The sequence below is a fragment of the Phyllobates terribilis genome, unplaced genomic scaffold (genome assembly GCF_046119375.1).
Source record: "Phyllobates terribilis strain yellow unplaced genomic scaffold, ASM4611937v1 Scaffold_13__5_contigs__length_258822181, whole genome shotgun sequence".
In the NCBI taxonomy this organism is placed as follows: Eukaryota; Metazoa; Chordata; class Amphibia; order Anura; family Dendrobatidae; genus Phyllobates; species Phyllobates terribilis.
Genome location: NW_027362773.1, coordinates 10,576,747 through 10,595,314, shown reverse-complemented (window position 1 = coordinate 10,595,314; position 18,568 = coordinate 10,576,747).

Below are 18,568 nucleotides of genomic sequence, written 5' to 3'. Positions count from 1 at the left end.
GTGTCATGGTGGCTCCACATGCATACCGCATGTCATGGGAGCCCCAAATGCATGCCGCATGTCATGGGGGCCCCAAATGTATGCCACATGTCATTGGGGGCCCCAAATGCATGTCGCATGTCATGAGGACCCCACGTGCATGCCGCATAGCATGGGCTCGCCAAATGCATGCTGCATGTCATGGGGGCCCCACATGCATGGCGCTTGTCATTGGGGCCCCACATGCATGCCACAAGTCATAGGTACGCCATATGCAAACCGCATGTCATGGGGGCCCCACATGCATGCCGCATATTGTGAAGGTCCCAAATGCATGCCCCATGTCATGGTGGCCCCACGTGCATGCCGCATTTCATGGGGGCCCCAAATGCATGCCACAGGTCATGTGGGCCCCACGTGCATACCGCATGTCATGGGGGCCCCACGGTCATGCTGCATGTCATTGAGCCCCAAATGCATGCTGCATGTCATGGGGCCCCAAATGCATGCCGCATGTCATGGGTGCCCCAAATGCATGCTGCATGTCATGTGGGCCCCAAATGCATTACGCATGTCATGGGGGCTCCACATGCATGAAGCATGTCATTGGGGCTCCAAATGCATGGCGCATGTCATGGGGGCCCCACATGCATGCCACGTGTCATGGGGGCCCAAAATGATTGCAGCACGTCATGGGGGCCCCACATGCATGGCGCTTGTCATTGGGGCCCCACATGCATGCCACAAGTCATAGGTACCCCATATGCAAACCGCATGTCATGGGGGCCCCACATGCATGCCGCATATTGTGAAGGTCCCAAATGCATGCCCCATGTCATGGGGGGCCCACGTGCATGCCGCATTTCATGGGGGCCCCAAATGCATTCCACAGGTCATGTGGGCCCCACGTGCATACCGCATGTCATGGGGGCCCCACGGTCATGCTGCATGTCATTGAGCCCCAAATGCATGCTGCATGTCATGGGGCCCCAAATGCATGCAGCATGTCATGGGGTCCCCACGTGCATTCCGCATGTCATGGGGGCCCCACATGCATTCCGCATGTCATGGGGGCTCTACATGCAGTCCGTGTGTCATGGGGGCCCCAAATGCATGCCGCATGTTATGGGGGCCCCACATGCATGCCGCATGTCATTAGGTCCCCACATGCATGCCACATGTCATGGGCGCTCCAAATACGTGCCGCATGTCATGGGGGCCCCAAATGCATGCCGCATGTCATGGGTGCCCTACGTGCATGCCAAAAGTCATGTGGGCCCCATACGCAAACCGCATGTCCTGGGGGCCCCAGTTGCATGCCGCAGATTATGAAGGCCCCAAATGAATGCCGCATTTCATGGGGGCCCCAAGTGCATGCAGCATGTCATTGAGCCCAAATTCATGCTGCATGTCATGGGGCCCCACATGCAAGCCACATGTCATGGGGCCCCAAATGCATGCCGCATGTCACGGGTGCCCCAAATGCATGCCGCGTGTCATGGGGGCCCCAAATGCATGCCGCATGTCATGGGGGCCCCACATGCATGGCGCATGTCATGGGGGCCAAAAATTCATGCCGCATGTCATGGGGGCCCCACGTGCATGCAGGAGGTCAGGGGGGCCCCAAATGCATGCCGCACTTCATGGGGGCCCCACTTGCATTCCGCATGTCATAAGGGCCCCACGTGCATGCCGCATGTGATAGGGGCCCCAAAAGCATGCCGCATGTCATGGGGGCCCCAAATGTATGTTGCATGTCATTGGGGGCCCAAATGCATGCCATATGACATGAGGGCCCCAAATGCACGCTGCATGTCATGGGGTCCCAAATGCATGCCACATGTCAAGGGGACCCCAAATGCATGCCGCATGTCAAGGTGGCCCCAAGTGCATGCTGCATGTCATGGGGGCCGCAAATGCATGCTGCATGTCAAGGTGGCCCCACATGCATGCCGCATGTCATGTGGGGGCCCAAATGCGTGCCACATGTCATGGGAGGCCCACGTGCATGCCACATGTCATGAGGGCCCCAAGTGCATGACGCATGTCATGAGAGCCCCAGATACGTTCCGCATATCACGGGGGCCCCAAATGCATGCCGCATGTCAAGGGGGCCCCACATGCATGCCGCATGTCATGGGGGCCCCACATTCATGCCGCATGTCATCGTGGCCCCAAATGCATGCATATGTCATGGGGGCACCAAATGCATGCCGCATGTCATGGGGTCCCCAAATGCAAGCCGCATGTCATAGGGGGCCCCAAATGTATGCCGCATGTCATGATGGCCCCAAATGCATGCCTCATGTCATGGGGGCCAAAAATGCATTCAGCATGTTATGGGGGCCCCAAATGCACGCTCCATGTCATGGGGGACCCAAATGCATGCCGCATGTCATGGAGGCCCCAAATGCATGCCGCATGTCATGGGGGCCCCACATGTATGGCGCATGTCACGGGGGCCGAACATGCATGCCGCGTGTCATGGGGCCCCACGTGCATGCGGCATGTCATGGGGGCCCCAAATGCATGCCGTATGTCATGAGGCCCCACATGCCTGCCGCATGTCATGGGGGCCCATGTTCATGTAGCATGTCATGGGGTCCCCAAATGCATGCCGCATGTCATGGTGGCCCCACGTGCATGCCGCATGTCATGGGGGCCCCAAATGCATGCCGCATGTCATGGGGGCCCCACGTGCATGCCACAAGTCATGGGGGCTACAAATAAGTGCCGCATGTCATGGGGGCCCCAAATACTTCAAGCATGTCATGGGGGCTCCACATGCATGAAGCATGTCATTGGGGCTCCAAATGCATGGCGCATGTCATGGGGGCCCCACATGCATGCCACGTGTCATGGGGGCCCAAAATGATTGCAGCACGTCATGGGGGCCCCACATGCATGGCGCTTGTCATTGGGGCCCCACATGCATGCCACAAGTCATAGGTACCCCATATGCAAACCGCATGTCATGGGGGCCCCACATGCATGCCGCATATTGTGAAGGTCCCAAATGCATGCCCCATGTCATGGGGGCCCCACGTGCATGCCGCATTTCATGGGGGCCCCAAATGCATTCCACAGGTCATGTGGGCCCCACGTGCATACCGCATGTCATGGGGGCCCCACGGTCATGCTGCATGTCATTGAGCCCCAAATGCATGCTGCATGTCATGGGGCCCCAAATGCATGCAGCATGTCATGTGGGCCCCAAATGCATGCCGCATGTCTTGGGGTCCCCACGTGCATTCCGCATGTCATGGGGGCCCCACATGCATTCCGCATGTCATGGGGGCTCTACATGCAGTCCGTGTGTCATGGGGGCCCCAAATGCATGCCGCATGTTATGGGGGCCCCACATGCATGCCGCATGTCATTGGGTCCCCACATGCATGCCTCATGTCATGGGCGCTCCAAATACGTGCCGCATGTCATGGGGGCCCCAAATGCATGCCGTATGTCATGGGGGCCCAAAAATGCATGCCGCATGTCATGGGTGCCCTACGTTCATGCCAAAAGTCATGTGGGCCCCATACGCAAACCGCATGTCATGGGGGCCCCAGTTGCATGCCGCAGATTATGAAGGCCCCAAATGCATGCCGCATTTCATGGGGGCCTCAAGTGCATGCAGCATGTCATTGAGCCCAAATGCATGCTCCATGTCATGGGGCCCCAAATGCATGCTGCATGTCATGGGGCCCCAAATGCATGCTGCATGTCATGGGGCCCCCACATGCAAGCCACATGTCATGGGGGCCCCACATGCATGGCGCATGTAATGGGGGCCAAAAATGCATGCCGCATGTCATGGGGCCCCCAAATACGTGCCGCATGTCATGGGGGCCCCACGTGCATGCAGGAGGTCAGGGGGGCCCCAAATGCATGCCGCATTTCATGGGGGCCCCACTTGCATTCCGCATGTCATGAGGGCCCCACGTGCATGCCGCATGTGATAGGGGCCCCAAAAGCATGCCGCATGTCATGGGGGCCCCAAATGTATGTTGCATGTCATTGGGGGCCCAAATGCATGCCGTATGTCATGGGGGCCCCAAATGCACGCTGCATGTCATGGGGTCCCAAATGCATGCCACATGTCAAGGGGACCCCAAATGCATGCCGCATGTCAAGGTGGCCCCAAGTGCATGCTGCATGTCATGGGGGCCGCAAATGCATGCTGCATGTCAAGGTGGCCCCACATGCATGCCGCATGTCATGTGCGGGCCCAAATGCGTGCCACATGTCATGGGGGGCCCACGTGCATGCCACATGTCATGAGGGCCCCAGATACGTTCCGCATATCACGGGGGCCCCAGATGCATGCCGCATGTCAAGGGGGCCCCACATGCATGCCGCATGTCATGGGGGCCCCACATTCATGCCGCATGTCATCGTGGCCCCAAATGCATGCATATGTCATGGGGGCCCCAAATGCATGCCGCATGTCATGGAGGCCCCAAATGCATGCCACATGTCATGGGGGCCCCACATGTATGGCGCATGTCACGGGGGCCGAACATGCATGCCGTGTGTCATGGGGGCCCATGTTCATGTAGCATGTCATGGGGTCCCCAAATGCATGCCGCATGTCATGGTGGCCCCACGTGCATGCCGCATGTCATGGGGGCCCCAAATGCATGCCGTATGTCATGGGGGCCCCACGTGCATGCCACAAGTCATGGGGGGCCCAAATGCATGCCGCATGTCATGGGGGCCCCACTTGCATACAGAATGTCTTAGGGGGCCCCAAATGTATGCCGCATGTCATGATGGCCCCAAATGCATGCCTCATGTCATGGGGGCCAAAAATGCATTCAGCATGTTATGGGGGCCCCAAATGCACGCTGCATGTCATGGGGACCCAAATGCATGCCGCATGTCATGGGGGCCCCAAATGCATGCCGCATGTCATGGGGGCCCCACATGTATGGCGCATGTCACGGGGGCCGAACATGCATGCCGTATGTCATGGGGTCCCCAAATGCATGCCGCATGTCATTGTGGCCCCACGTGCATGCCGCATGTAATGGGGGCCCCAAATGCATGCCGCATGTCATGGGGGCCCTACTTGCATACAACATGTCATGGGGGGCCCCAAATGCATGCCGCATGTCATGTGGGGGCCCACATGCATGGCGCATGTCATGGTGGCCCCTCATGCATGGCGCATGGCATGGGGGCCCCACATGCATGCTGCGTGTCATGGGGGACTCACTTACATGCCGCATGTCATGGGGGCCCAAATTCATGCTGCATGTCATGGGGGCCCCAAATGCATGCTGCATGTCTTGGGGACCCCACATGCATGGCGCATGTCATGGGGGCCCCAAAGGCATGCCACATGTCATGGGGGCCCACGTGCATGCCACATGTCATGGGGGGACCACATGCATGCCGCATGTCATGTGGGCCCCAAATTCCTGCCACATGTCATGGGGACCCCACATGCATGGCGCATGTCATGGGGGCCCCAAAGGCATGCCACATGTCATGGGGGCCCACGTGCATGCCACATGTCATGGGGGGACCACATGCATGCCGCATGTCATGTGGGCCCCAAATTCCTGCCGCATGTCATGGGTCCCCACATGCATGGCGCATGTCATGGGGGCCCCAAATGCATGCCGCATGTCATGAGGGCCCCAAATACGTGCCGCATGTCATGGGGGCCCAACATGCATGCCGCATGTCATTCGGGTCTCACATGCATGCCGCGTGTCATGGGGCCCCAAACGCATGCCGCATGTCATGGGGGAACCATGTGCATGCCGCATGTCATGGGGACCCCAAATGCATGCCGCATGTCATGGGGCCCCAAATATGTGCCGCATGTCATGGGGGCCCCAAATGCATGGCGCATGTAATAAGGGCCCCAAATGCATGGCGCATGTCATGGGGGCCTAAAAATGCATGCCGCATGTCATGGGGGCCCCAAATACGTGCCGCATGTCATTGGGGCCCCACGTGCATGCCGCATGTCATGGGGACCCAAAATGCATGCCGCATGTCATGGGGGCCCCAAATACGTGCTTCATGTCATGGGGGCCCAACATGCATGCCGCATGTCATGGGGGCCCCAAATACGTGCCACATGTCATGGGGTCCCCAAATGTATGCCTCATGTCATGGGGGCTCAAAATGCATGCCGCATGTCATGGGGGCCCCAAATACGTGGCGCATGTCATGGGGGACCAAGATGCATGCCGCACGTCATCGGGGCCCCACATGCATGCCGCGTGTCATGGGGGCCCCAAATGCATGCCACATGTCATGGGGGCCCCACACGCATGGCGCATGTCATGGAGACCCCAAATGCATGCCGCATGTTATGGGGTCCCCACGTGCATTCCGCATGTCATGGGAACTCTACATGCATGACGCATTTCATGGGGGCCCCATGTGCATGATGCATGTTATGGGCGGCCCAAAAGCATGCCGCATGTCATGGGGGCCCAAAATACGTGCTGCAGGTCATGGGGTCCTCACATGCATGGCACATGTCATCGGGGCCCCATATGCATGCTGCGTGTCATGGGGGCCCCAAACGCATGCCGCATGTCATGGGGGCTTCACGTGCATACCGCATGTCATGGGGACCCCAAATGCATACTGCATATCATGGGGCCCCAAATACGTGCCGCATGTCTTGGGGGCCCGATGTGCAGGCCATATGTCGGGGGGGCCTTACATGCAAGCTGCATTTCATTGGGGCCCCACATGCATGCCACGTGTCATGGGGGCCCCAAACGCATGCCACATGTCATGGGGGCTTCACGTGCATGCTACATGTCATGGGGGGCCCAAATCCATGCCGCATGTCATGGGGGACCCACGTGCATGCCGCATGTCATGGGGACCCAAAATGCATGCCGCATGTCATGGCGGCCCCAAATACGTGCCGCATGTCATGGGGGCCCCAAATACGTGCCGCATGTCATGGGGGCCCAACATGCATGCCGCATGTCATGGGGGCTCCAAATACGTGCCACATGTCATGGGGTCCCCAAATGTATGCCTCATGTCATGGGGGCTCAAAATGCATGCCGCATGTCATGGGGGCCCCAAATACGTGGCGCATGTCATGGGGGCCCCACATGCATGCCGCAAATCATGGGGGCTAAAAATGCATGCCGCATGTCATGGGGGCCCCAAATACGTGGCGCATGTCATGGGGGACCAACATGCATGACGCACGTCATCGGGGCCCCACATGCATGCCGCGTGTCATGGGGGCCCCAAATGCATGCCACATGTCATGGGGGCCCCACACGCATGGCGCATGTCATGGGGGCCCCACACGCATGGCGCATGTCATGGAGGCCCCAAATGCATGCCACATGTTATGGGGTCCCCACGTGCATTCCGCATGTCATGGGAGCTCTACATGCATGACGCATTTCATGGGGGCCCCATGTGCATGATGCATGTTATGGGCGGCCCAAAAGCATGCCACATGTCATGGGGGCTTCACGTGCATGCCACATGTCATGGGGTGCCCAAATCCATGCCGCATGTCTTGGGGGCCCCAAATACCTGCCGCATGTCATGGGGGCTCCACATGACATGCGCCATGTATGTCATGGGGGAACCAAGTGCATGCCACATGACATGGGGACGCCAAATGCATACCGCTTGTCATGGGGGCCCCAAATATGTGCCGCATGTCATGGGGGCCCCAAATACGTGCCACATGTCATGGGGCCCCACATGCATGGCATATTTCATGGGGTCCCCACATGCATGCCGCGTGTCATTGGGGCCCCACATGCATGCCGCATGTCATGGGGCCCCCAAATGCATGGCGAATGACATGGTGTCCCCACGTGCATTTCGCATGTAATGTGGGTCCCAAATGCATGCCGCATGTCATGGGGGCCCCAAATGTATGCCGGATGTCATGGGGGCCCCAAATGCATGCCGCATGTCATGGGGCCCCAAATGTATGCCGCATGTCATGGGGGCCCCACATGCATTCCGCATGTCATTGGGGCTGCACATGCATGCCGCATGTCATGGGGGCCCCAAGTGCATGGCACATGTCATGGGGGCCCCAAATAAGTGCCGCATGCCATAGGGGCCCCAAATACGTGCCACATGTCATGGGGGCCCCAAATGCATGCTGCATGTCATGGGGGCTTCAAGTGCATGACGCATGTCATTGTGACCCCAAATGCATGCCGCATGTCATGGGGGCCCCAAACGCATGCCGCATGTCATGGGGGAACCAAGTGCATGCCACATGACATGGGGACACCAAATGCATACCGCATGTCATGGGGGCCCCAAATATGTGCCGCATGTCATGGGGGCCCCAAATACGTGCCACATGTCATGGGGCCCCACATGCATGGCACATTTCATGTGTTCCCCACATGCATGCCGCATGTCATGGGGGTCCCAAATGTATGCCTCATGTCATGGGGGCCCCATATGAATGCCGCATGTCATGGGGGCCCAACATGCATGCCGCATGTCATCGGGGCCCCACATGCATGCTGCATGTCATGGGGGCCCCAAATATGTGCCGCATGTCATGGGGGCCCCAAATACGTGCCACATGTCATGGGGCCCCACATGCATGGCATATTTCATGGGGTCCCCACATGCATGCCGCGTGTCATGGGGGCCCCACATGCATGCCGCATGTCATGGGGCCCCCAAATGCATGGCGAATGACATGGGGTCCCCACGTGCATTTCGCATGTAATGTGGGTCCCAAATGCATGCCGCATGTCATGGGGGCCCCAAATGTATGCCGGATGTCATGGGGGCCCCAAATGCATGCCGCATGTCATGGGGCCCCAAATGTATGCCGCATGTCATGGGGGCCCCACATGCATTCCGCATGTAATGTGGGTCCCAAATGCATGCCGCATGTCATGGGGGCCCCAAATGTATGCCGGATGTCATGGGGGCCCCATATGAATGCCGCATGTCATGGGGGCCCCAAATACATGCCGCATGCCATGAAGGCCCCACATGCATGGCGAATGTCATGGGGGCCCCAAATGCATGCCACATGTCATGGGGGCCACAAATAAGGGCCGCAGGTTATGGGGGCACCACGTGCATGACACATATCTTGGGTGCCCCAAATACATGCGGCATGTCACGGGCCCCCACATGCATGGTGCATGTCATGGGGGCCCCAAATGCATGCCGCATATCATGGGGTCCCCACGTGCATTCTTCATGTCATTGGGGCTGCACATGCATGCCGCATGTCATGGGGCCCCATGTGCATGCCGCATGTCATGGGGGCCCCAAACATATGCCGCATGTCATGGGGGTCCCAAATGCATGTCGCATGTCATAGGGGCCCCAAATGTATGCCGCATGTCATGGGGGCCCCGCATGCATGCCGCGTGTCATGGGGGCCCCAAATTCATGCCACATGTCATGAGGGCCATAAATACGTGCCGCATGTCATGGTGGACCCACGTGCATGCCGCATGACATGGGGGCCCCAAATGTATGCCGCATGTCATAGGGGCCCCAAATGTATGCCTCATGTCATGGGGGCCCCAAATGCATGCCGCATGTCATGGGGTGACCAAATACATTCCGCATGTCATGGGGGCCCCAAATACGAGCCGCATGTCATGAGGGCCCCACATGCTTGGCGAATATCATGGGGGCCCCAAATGCATGCGGCATGTCATGGGGGCCACAAATAAGTGCTGCATGTCATGGGGGCCCCAAATACGTCAAGCATGTCATGGGTGCCCCACGTGCATGCCGCATGTCATGGGGGCCCCAAATACATGCGGCATGTCATGGGCCCCACATGCATGGCACTTGTCATGGGTCCCCACATGCATGCCGCATGTCATGGGGGCCCCAAACGCATGCCGCAAGTCATGGTGACCCCAAATGCATGCCGCATGTCATGGGGGCCCCAAATACGTCAAGCATGTCATGGGTGCCCCACGTGCATGCCGCATGTCATGGGGGCCCAAATGCATGCCACATGTGATGGGGGCCCAAAATACGTGCCGCGTGTCATGGGGGCCCCAAACGCATGCCGCATGTCATGGGGGCTTCACGTGCATGCCGCATGTAATGGGGGCCCCAAATGTGTGCCGCATGTCATGGGGGCCCCGCGTGCATGACGCATGTCATAGGGACCCAAAATGCATGCCGCATGTCATGGGGGCCCCAAATACGTGACGCATGTCATGGGGGCCCAACATGCATGCCGCATGTCATCGGGGCCCCACATGCATGCCGCTTGTCATGGGGGCCCAAAATGCATGCCGCATATCATGGGTGCCCCACATGCATTCCGCATGCATGAAGCATGTCATTGGGGCCCGAAATGCATGCCGCATGTCATGGGGGCCCCACATGCATAGCGCACGTCATGGGGGCCCCAAATGCATGCCGCATATCATTGGGGCCCCAAATAGTTGCCGCATGTCATGTGGGCCCCATGTGCATGCTGCATGTCTTGGCAACCCCAAATACGTGCTGCATGTCATGGGGCCACACATGCATGCCGCATGTCATGGGGGCCGAACATGCATGCTGCATGTCATGAGGGCCCCACATGCATGCCGCATGTCATGGGGGCCCCAAATTCATGCTGCATATCATGCTGTCCTCAAATGCATGACGCATGTCATGGGGTCCTCACGTGCATTCAGCATGTCATGGGGGCCCAAATTCTTGCTGCTTGTCATCGGGGCCCCAAATGTATGCTTCATGTCATGGGGGCCCCAAATGCATGCCGAATGTCATGGGGGCCCCAAATGTATGCCGCATGTCATGAGGGCCATAAATACGTGCCGCATGTCATGGGTCCCCCACGTGCATGCCGCATGTCCTGGGGGCCCCAAATGTATGCCGCATGTCATGAGGGCCATAAATACGTGCCGCATGTCACGGGGGCCCCACGTGCATTCCTCATGTCATGTTGGCTCCACATGCATACCGCATGTCATGGGGGCCCCAAGAGCATGCCGCATGTCATGGGAGCCCCAAATGCATGCCGCATGTCATGGAGGCCAGAAATGTATGCTGCATGTCATGGGGGCCCCAAATGCATTCTGCATGTCATGGGGGCCCCAAATACGTGCCGCATGGCATGGGGGCCCCACATGCATGCCGCATGTCACGCGGGCCGAACATGGAAGCCGTGTGTCATGGGGGCCCCAAATTCATGCTGCAAGTCATGGGGGCCCCACATGCATGCCGTGTGTCATGGGGGCCCCAAATGCATGCCGCATGTCATGGGGGCCCCAAATGTATGCCGCATGTCATGAGGGCCATAAATACGTGCCGCATGTCATGGGGGCCCCACGTGCATTCCGCATGTCATGGTGGCTCCACATGCATACCGCATTTCATGGGGGCCCCAAGAGCATGCCGCATGTCATGGGAGCCCCAAATGCATGTTGCATGTCATGGAGGCCAAATGCATGCCACATGTCATGGGGGCCCCAAATACATGCCGCGTGTCATGGGGGCCCTACGTGCATGCCGCATGTCATGGGGTCCCCACGTGCATGCCGCATGTTGTGGCGGCTCTACATGCATGCCTCCTGTCATGGGGGCCCAACGTGCATGCCTCATGTGATAGGGGCCCCAAGAGCAAGCCGCATGTCATGGGGGCCCCAAATGTATGTTGCATGTCATGGGGGCCCCGCATGCATGCGGCATGTCATGGGGGCCCCACATGCATGCCGCGTGTCATGGGGGCCACAAGTGCATGCCGCATGTCATGGGGGCCCCAAATGCATTCTGCATGTCATGTGGGCCCCAAATGCATGCCGTATGTCATGGGAGCCCCAAATGCATGCTGCTTGTCATGTGGGACCCAATTGCATGTGGCATGTCATCGGGTCCCCAGGTGCATTCCGCATGTCATGGGGCCCCACATGCATACCGCATGTCATGGGGCCCCCAAATGCATGCCGCATGTCATGGGGGCCCCAAATGCATGCCGCATGTCATGGGGGCCCTGCGTGCATGCCACAAGTCACGGGTGCCCCACATGCATTCCGCATGTAATGTGGGTCCCAAATGCATGCCGCATGTCATGGGGGCCCCAAATGTATGCCGGATGTCATGGGGGCCCCATATGAATGCCGCATGTCATGGGGGCCCCAAATACATGCCGCATGCCATGAAGGCCCCACATGCATGGCGAATGTCATGGGGGCCCCAAATGCATGCCACATGTCATGGGGGCCACAAATAAGGGCCGCAGGTTATGGGGGCACCACGTGCATGACACATATCTTGGGTGCCCCAAATACATGCGGCATGTCACGGGCCCCCACATGCATGGTGCATGTCATGGGGGCCCCAATGCATGCCGCATATCATGGGGTCCCCACGTGCATTCTTCATGTCATTGGGGCTGCACATGCATGCCGCATGTCATGGGGCCCCATGTGCATGCCGCATGTCATGGGGGCCCCAAACATATGCCGCATGTCATGGGGGTCCCAAATGCATGTCGCATGTCATAGGGGCCCCAAATGTATGCCGCATGTCATGGGGGCCCCGCATGCATGCCGCGTGTCATGGGGGCCCCAAATTCATGCCACATGTCATGAGGGCCATAAATACGTGCCGCATGTCATGGTGGACCCACGTGCATGCCGCATGACATGGGGGCCCCAAATGTATGCCGCATGTCATAGGGGCCCCAAATGTATGCCTCATGTCATGGGGGCCCCAAATGCATGCCGCATGTCATGGGGTGACCAAATACATTCCGCATGTCATGGGGGCCCCAAATACGAGCCGCATGTCATGAGGGCCCCACATGCTTGGCGAATATCATGGGGGCCCCAAATGCATGCGGCATGTCATGGGGGCCACAAATAAGTGCTGCATGTCATGGGTTGACCAAATACATTCCGCATGTCATGGGGGCCCCAAATACGAGCCGCATGTCATGAGGGCCCCACATGCTTGGCGAATATCATGGGGGCCCCAAATGCATGCGGCATGTCATGGGGGCCACAAATAAGTGCTGCATGTCATGGGGGCCCCAAATACGTCAAGCATGTCATGGGTGCCCCACGTGCATGCCGCATGTCATGGGGGCCCCAAATACATGCGGCATGTCATGGGCCCCACATGCATGGCACTTGTCATGGGTCCCCACATGCATGCCGCATGTCATGGGGGCCCCAAACGCATGCCGCAAGTCATGGTGACCCCAAATGCATGCCGCATGTCATGGGGGCCCCAAATACGTCAAGCATGTCATGGGTGCCCCACGTGCATGCCGCATGTCATGGGGGCCCAAATGCATGCCACATGTGATGGGGGCCCAAAATACGTGCCGCGTGTCATGGGGGCCCCAAACGCATGCCCCATGTCATGGGGGCTTCACGTGCATGCCGCATGTAATGGGGGCCCCAAATGTGTGCCGCATGTCATGGGGGCCCCGCGTGCATGACGCATGTCATAGGGACCCAAAATGCATGCCGCATGTCATGGGGGCCCCAAATACGTGACGCATGTCATGGGGGCCCAACATGCATGCCGCATGTCATCGGGGCCCCACATGCATGCCGCTTGTCATGGGGGCCCAAAATGCATGCCGCATATCATGGGTGCCCCACATGCATTCCGCATGCATGAAGCATGTCATTGGGGCCCGAAATGCATGCCGCATGTCATGGGGGCCCCACATGCATAGCGCACGTCATGGGGGCCCCAAATGCATGCCGCATATCATTGGGGCCCCAAATAGTTGCCGCATGTCATGTGGGCCCCATGTGCATGCTGCATGTCTTGGCAACCCCAAATACGTGCTGCATGTCATGGGGCCACACATGCATGCCGCATGTCATGGGGGCCGAACATGCATGCTGCATGTCATGAGGGCCCCACATGCATGCCGCATGTCATGGGGGCCCCAAATTCATGCTGCATATCATGCTGTCCTCAAATGCATGACGCATGTCATGGGGTCCTCACGTGCATTCAGCATGTCATGGGGGCCCAAATTCTTGCTGCTTGTCATCGGGGCCCCAAATGTATGCTTCATGTCATGGGGGCCCCAAATGCATGCCGAATGTCATGGGGGCCCCAAATGTATGCCGCATGTCATGAGGGCCATAAATACGTGCCGCATGTCATGGGTCCCCCACGTGCATGCCGCATGTCCTGGGGGCCCCAAATGTATGCCGCATGTCATGAGGGCCATAAATACGTGCCGCATGTCACGGGGGCCCCACGTGCATTCCTCATGTCATGTTGGCTCCACATGCATACCGCATGTCATGGGGGCCCCAAGAGCATGCCGCATGTCATGGGAGCCCCAAATGCATGCCGCATGTCATGGAGGCCAGAAATGTATGCTGCATGTCATGGGGGCCCCAAATGCATTCTGCATGTCATGGGGGCCCCAAATACGTGCCGCATGGCATGGGGGCCCCACATGCATGCCGCATGTCACGCGGGCCGAACATGGAAGCCGTGTGTCATGGGGGCCCCAAATTCATGCTGCAAGTCATGGGGGCCCCACATGCATGCCGTGTGTCATGGGGGCCCCAAATGCATGCCGCATGTCATGGGGGCCCCAAATGTATGCCGCATGTCATGAGGGCCATAAATACGTGCCGCATGTCATGGGGGCCCCACGTGCATTCCGCATGTCATGGTGGCTCCACATGCATACCGCATTTCATGGGGGCCCCAAGAGCATGCCGCATGTCATGGGAGCCCCAAATGCATGTTGCATGTCATGGAGGCCAAATGCATGCCACATGTCATGGGGGCCCCAAATACATGCCGCGTGTCATGGGGGCCCTACGTGCATGCCGCATGTCATGGGGTCCCCACGTGCATGCCGCATGTTGTGGCGGCTCTACATGCATGCCTCCTGTCATGAGGGCCCAACGTGCATGCCTCATGTGATAGGGGCCCCAAGAGCAAGCCGCATGTCATGGGGGCCCCAAATGTATGTTGCATGTCATGGGGGCCCCGCATGCATGCGGCATGTCATGGGGGCCCCACATGCATGCCGCGTGTCATGGGGGCCACAAGTGCATGCCGCATGTCATGGGGGCCCCAAATGCATTCTGCATGTCATGTGGGCCCCAAATGCATGCCGTATGTCATGGGAGCCCCAAATGCATGCTGCTTGTCATGTGGGACCCAATTGCATGTGGCATGTCATCGGGTCCCCAGGTGCATTCCGCATGTCATGGGGCCCCACATGCATACCGCATGTCATGGGGCCCCCAAATGCATGCCGCATGTCATGGGGGCCCCAAATGCATGCCGCATGTCATGGGGGCCCTGCGTGCATGCCACAAGTCACGGGTGCCCCATATGCAAACCGCATGTCATGGGGGCCCCACATGCATGCCACAGATTATGAAGGCCCCAAATGCATGCCCCATGTCATGGGGGCCCCACGTGCATGCCGCATTTCATGGGGGCCCCAAATGCATGCCGCATGTCATGTTGGCCCCACGTGCAAGCCGCATGTCATGGGGGCGCCACGTGCGTGCCTCATGTGATAGGGGCCCTAAAAGCATGCCGCATGTCATGGGTCCACCAAATGTATGTAGCATGTCATGGGGGCCCCAAATGCCGCATGTCATGGGGGCCCCAAATGCATGCCGCATGTCAAGGGGGCCCCCCATGCTTTCTGCATGTCATGAGGGCTCCACATGCTTGCCGTATGTCATGGGGGCCCCACATGCATTTCCCATGTCATGTGGGCCCCAAATGCATGATGCATGTCATGGGGGCCCCAAATGTATGTCGCATGTCATGTGGGCTCCACATGCATGACCCTTGTCATGAGGGCCCCAAATGCATGCCGCATGTCATGGGGGACCCACGTCCATGCCGCATGTCATGGGGGTACCAAATGCATGCCGCATGTCATGGGGGCCCCAAATAGTCGCCGCATGTCATGGGGGCCCCACATGCATACCGCATGTCATGGGGGCCCCAAATTCATGCTGCATGTCATGTGGGACCCAAATGCATTCCGCATGTCATGGGGGCCCCACGTGCATGCTGCGTGTCATGGTGGCTCCACATGCATACCGCATGTCATGGGAGCCCCAAATGCATGCCGCATGTCATGGGGGCCCCAAATGTATGCCGCATGTCATTGGGGGCCCCAAATGCATGTCGCATGTCATGAGGACCCCACGTGCATGCCGCATAGCATGGGCTCGCCAAATGCATGCTGCATGTCATGGGGGCCCCACATGCATGGCGCTTGTCATTGGGGCCCCACATGCATGCCACAAGTCATAGGTACGCCATATGCAAACCGCATGTCATGGGGGCCCCACATGCATGCCGCATATTGTGAAGGTCCCAAATGCATGCCCCATGTCATGGTGGCCCCACGTGCATGCCGCATTTCATGGGGGCCCCAAATGCATGCCACAGGTCATGTGGGCCCCACGTGCATACCGCATGTCATGGGGGCCCCACGGTCATGCTGCATGTCATTGAGCCCCAAATGCATGCTGCATGTCATGGGGCCCCAAATGCATGCCGCATGTCATGGGTGCCCCAAATGCATGCTGCATGTCATGTGGGCCCCAAATGCATTACGCATGTCATGGGGGCTCCACATGCATGAAGCATGTCATTGGGGCTCCAAATGCATGGCGCATGTCATGGGGGCCCCACATGCATGCCACGTGTCATGGGGGCCCAAAATGATTGCAGCACGTCATGGGGGCCCCACATGCATGGCGCTTGTCATTGGGGCCCCACATGCATGCCACAAGTCATAGGTACCCCATATGCAAACCGCATGTCATGGGGGCCCCACATGCATGCCGCATATTGTGAAGGTCCCAAATGCATGCCCCATGTCATGGGGGCCCCACGTGCATGCCGCATTTCATGGGGGCCCCAAATGCATTCCACAGGTCATGTGGGCCCCACGTGCATACCGCATGTCATGGGGGCCCCACGGTCATGCTGCATGTCATTGAGCCCCAAATGCATGCTGCATGTCATGGGGCCCCAAATGCATGCAGCATGTCATGGGGTCCCCACGTGCATTCCGCATGTCATGGGGGCCCCACATGCATTCCGCATGTCATGGGGGCTCTACATGCAGTCCGTGTGTCATGGGGGCCCCAAATGCATGCCGCATGTTATGGGGGCCCCACATGCATGCCGCATGTCATTAGGTCCCCACATGCATGCCACATATCATGGGCGCTCCAAATACGTGCCGCATGTCATGGGGGCCCCAAATGCATGCCGCATGTCATGGGTGCCCTACGTGCATGCCAAAAGTCATGTGGGCCCCATACGCAAACCGCATGTCCTGGGGGCCCCAGTTGCATGCCGCAGATTATGAAGGCCCCAAATGAATGCCGCATTTCATGGGGGCCCCAAGTGCATGCAGCATGTCATTGAGCCCAAATTCATGCTGCATGTCATGGGGCCCCACATGCAAGCCACATGTCATGGGGCCCCAAATGCATGCCGCATGTCACGGGTGCCCCAAATGCATGCCGCGTGTCATGGGGGCCCCAAATGCATGCTGCATGTCATGGGGGCCCCACATGCATGGCGCATGTCATGGGGGCCAAAAATTCATGCCGCATGTCATGGGGGCCCCACGTGCATGCAGGAGGTCAGGGGGGCCCCAAATGCATGCCGCACTTCATGGGGGCCCCACTTGCATTCCGCATGTCATGAGGGCCCCACGTGCATGCCGCATGTGATAGGGGCCCCAAAAGCATGCCGCATGTCATGGGGGCCCCAAATGTATGTTGCATGTCATTGGGGGCCCAAATGCATGCCATATGTCATGAGGGCCCCAAATGCACGCTGCATGTCATGGGGTCCCAAATGCATGCCACATGTCAAGGGGACCCCAAATGCATGCCGCATGTCAAGGTGGCCCCAAGTGCATGCTGCATGTCATGGGGGCCGCAAATGCATGCTGCATGTCAAGGTGGCCCCACATGCATGCCGCATGTCATGTGGGGGCCCAAATGCGTGCCACATGTCATGGGAGGCCCACGTGCATGCCACATGTCATGAGGGCCCCAAGTGCATGACGCATGTCATGAGAGCCCCAGATACGTTCCGCATATCACGGGGGCCCCAAATGCATGCCGCATGTCAAGGGGGCCCCACATGCATGCCGCATGTCATGGGGGCCCCACATTCATGCCGCATGTCATCGTGGCCCCAAATGCATGCATATGTCATGGGGGCACCAAATGCATGCCGCATGTCATGGGGTCCCCAAATGCAAGCCGCATGTCATAGGGGGCCCCAAATGTATGCCGCATGTCATGATGGCCCCCAAATGCATGCCTCATGTCATGGGGGCCAAAAATGCATTCAGCATGTTATGGGGGCCCCAAATGCACGCTCCATGTCATGGGGGACCCAAATGCATGCCGCATGTCATGGAGGCCCCAAATGCATGCCGCATGTCATGGGGGCCCCACATGTATGGCGCATGTCACGGGGGCCGAACATGCATGCCGCGTGTCATGGGGCCCCACGTGCATGCGGCATGTCATGGGGGCCCCAAATGCATGCCGTATGTCATGAGGCCCCACATGCCTGCCGCATGTCATGGGGGCCCATGTTCATGTAGCATGTCATGGGGTCC